Raw genomic sequence first — 3,468 nt, forward strand, 5'->3', positions numbered from 1 at the left:
TGTCGCAAGGAAAACGTACTCTTTATTTATGCTATTCAAACAGGGGCTTTTGACAAGTCCCTGTGACAAAGATGGGAGGTTCGTAGTAGGGTCGTTAAATATTATGCAAGATTCATGAATATTACTCACTTTTATCTACATATTTCATAGAATTATCAGCTTATAATCACTTAATTTATAATTTAATCATCAATCAAACATGATCACATCATTTAAAAGATTTAGAATTAAGCCCCTATTTGATATCAAATAAGATTAAAATTTTAATTTGCATCAAAGTTAACAATTAATTTTAAGGATTGTGCTGTGTGTACACACAGCTTTACACCCCCTCACGTGGAGGGGGTCCACATGTAATATAATATGCGTGGGCCTCCTTCTATGTGATGGGGGTGTAATTCGTCAACATTTTATCTAAATCTATTAAAAATATGATTTTAATTCATACCAAATAGGGGCTAAGTCTTATTGCCATCTTTTTTAAGTATGCATGATAAAAGGTGAACCTAGATCACACGAATACGTATAGTAAAGGCAATATTTTTAAATAAATTAATGCATCTTTTGTTTAAAGTTTGAGCGTTTAGATGAGAAAGTTAACATTACGTAATTTGTCTTGTTTTGTTTTGTAAGATGCACTTTTGTGAAGACTTGGAGTTTCATAGAATCCTATGTCTATTACAATAGGTATCGGAGTCGTATCATAAAACTTAGCTACATAAATTCACTTGGATGATGAACACAAGATCTAAATAAGTCGTCATTAATTACGATGGTAGGAATATGCATTTAATCTACAATAGTTGCACAATGATAGCTTCATGTAATAAGTGATTAGAAAGAAAATTGTAGATTAATTTCAATTTGATATTTGTAATATGAATTTCGAATTTCCAACCCCTGCAATCAATTGGTCAAAAAAGTATAAATAGAATGGCCCATAATTAAAACATAAATCATATCATAATTTTATCAATCGTCCTTAGTTTTATCTTCAATCATAGGTATATAAATATCTCTTGAACTCGGCTAGAGGTTTAAAACGGATCGGTCTATTTCAAGTTTGATTGTTCGGATCCTCAACTCTTTGTGATTTCTTTTAAATTTATTTCATTTTTAAAGAATTGTTTCGAGTCTGGTGGCGTGACCTAGGCGTGCTGGACTGACCCGACCCAATTGACATGGCCCAAATAGTTATGTAAAAGAACAATAAACTAAAGATTTCCCCCCTAAGTTATACATGAGCATATCATCATTTGAAAAAAGACTAGGACAATTAATGTGGGGGTGGACAAAGATGGGATGAGAATATCAGAATTTTGTGTAGTTATCACTTTCTTGGTAGAAATCATTTTGTCTCTTTTTTCTTTTGAATAATAAAAAAGTAAATGTGCATCAAAGTATAGATGCGATGATAAGATAGATTGGACAATATTAAAGAAAAAAGTTACGATCTTTTATAATAAGTGTACAATTTTGTCTAGTATTACATATTAACGCACCATTAGCGTATTTTATGATGTGGAAAGTGTTGTTAAGGTGCAACACTGGTATATATATGGCAACCTACTAGCAAAAGGAGAAGTTAAGAATGCGAGAGAGAGAGAGAGAGAGAGAGAGGTTTTAGTAAAATTTCAACCAAATTATTAAACATTTTCTAATTCCAAATTAAAAACTCAAGTTTTTCCTATATTTGAGTTACATTACCGAGTGAAAATACTAGTAGTAAAACTATCGATTGTTCAATGTGTCTGACAAAATCACAATTTAGTAACAGTGTTCTAAAAAGTATAATGTGTGATGATGATGCCAAACTATGGAGTAGGCGAGCTTAAGCGAGGCATAGGCGTAAAAAAGTATAAAAAGACATTTTCTTATTTTAATATTATTTTAATTTTTATTACTTAATCAAAAAGAAGTTTATTAATTAAAAATAGTACCTACCAAATATTTAAAACAAATTTATAGGAAATTTATACATTTTCAAAGTTTTCAACAAAAAGATAAATTCCAAATATAAATATTAAATAGTAAATAAATAGAAATTTTAGATTTCCTTTGTTCAAGACTTCAAGCCACTATTTTGAATTTAGGACCAACGAAGTGAATTTCAACACTTAAGTTTTAACTTAGAAGAATTGTAAAATAATAATAATAATAATAATAATAAATTAAAAATAAAATAAAAAAGATAATTATGCTCCCCTAAGTGCGCATAATTGCGCCTAGGCGTGCATTAGCGGTCAACGATTGTTGTTGATCGCTAAATAAGGTGTTAGGCCACTTAGCTTAACGTTTTTGCATCACGCAATGGCGATGCCTCGCCTTTTAGAACAGTGTTTAGTTGTCACCATGTTGTCAATTAGCAAGTAAAGTAATTCGGTTGAAATAGAAATGAATAAATAAATAAATAAAATAATTGTTTGATGACTAAAATGATTTCTTCTTGAAAGTTGAGTGACCAATTGTATATTGTAACCTAATCTAAAATCTTGTAGCTGGTATCGATGGCAACTAGCTAAACAAAATGATGTGGAGAAAAAATTTGAAGGAAAAAGTTGACAATATTATAAATAGACAAATAATAGAATGGCATGTGATATCGTGTAATCTTTTATGTAAAATTTGACATATATGTAGCAAGGTCCAAAGATAAATACTTTTAATGGAATGAGTATAATGGGCACACCATCGTTAACTCAAATAATTATGAATATTGCTCACCAAACAACTAATGTTTCTCTTCTCTCTTTTTAGCTTTTCATTCCTCCCATCTCTAGCATGTGGTCAAACTCACGGTGCAAGCATCATTGTACTAAGAGGCTCCTAACATTTTGATTTTTCTCATTATGAATTTCATCTCTTTAGCAACATGAATTATCAATCCTTCCTCGAAATTGAGAATGGGATTGTCTTCGCAGGCGTCATCGTAATAAGATGATCCTGATATCTACTATTTCATTATGACATTTGTTTTTTTGACACTATAAGTGACTAGTTCTACCTGACATTTGAGAAGAAGGTACTTTCTAGACATCATTGTAGTAAGAGGATTTTTAACACTCGATTTCTCGTTCTGGAATTCATCTCTTGAGCACTATGAATCATCAGCCCTTCCCTATCTTTGAGAAGGACATTATCTTCATGATCTTTTTCGTTAACTGTGAATATGATACAACGTTCAACTTAAATGGATTGGATCTTTAAAGGTTATTTGAGCTTCATTGGGAGAATAGATTATGCAATAGAATATCTTGAAGAGAGTATGATAAAAAGTATAAAATTTATGAGTAAAATTATTTTATTGAAAATGATTTTGGAGTGAAAAAGGGGTTTTTAAAGAACGAGGATATCAAATAGGGGATAAAATTTCAAAACATTTAAGAAAATATTTTAGTATTGGTCCTCAACCTATTACTTGAGTAACCAATTAGCCCTCAAATCTTTCATTCACAATTAAACGGATTT

The sequence above is a fragment of the Olea europaea genome, unplaced genomic scaffold (assembly GCF_002742605.1).
Source record: "Olea europaea var. sylvestris unplaced genomic scaffold, O_europaea_v1 scaffold760, whole genome shotgun sequence".
NCBI classification, from domain to species: Eukaryota; Viridiplantae; Streptophyta; class Magnoliopsida; order Lamiales; family Oleaceae; genus Olea; species Olea europaea.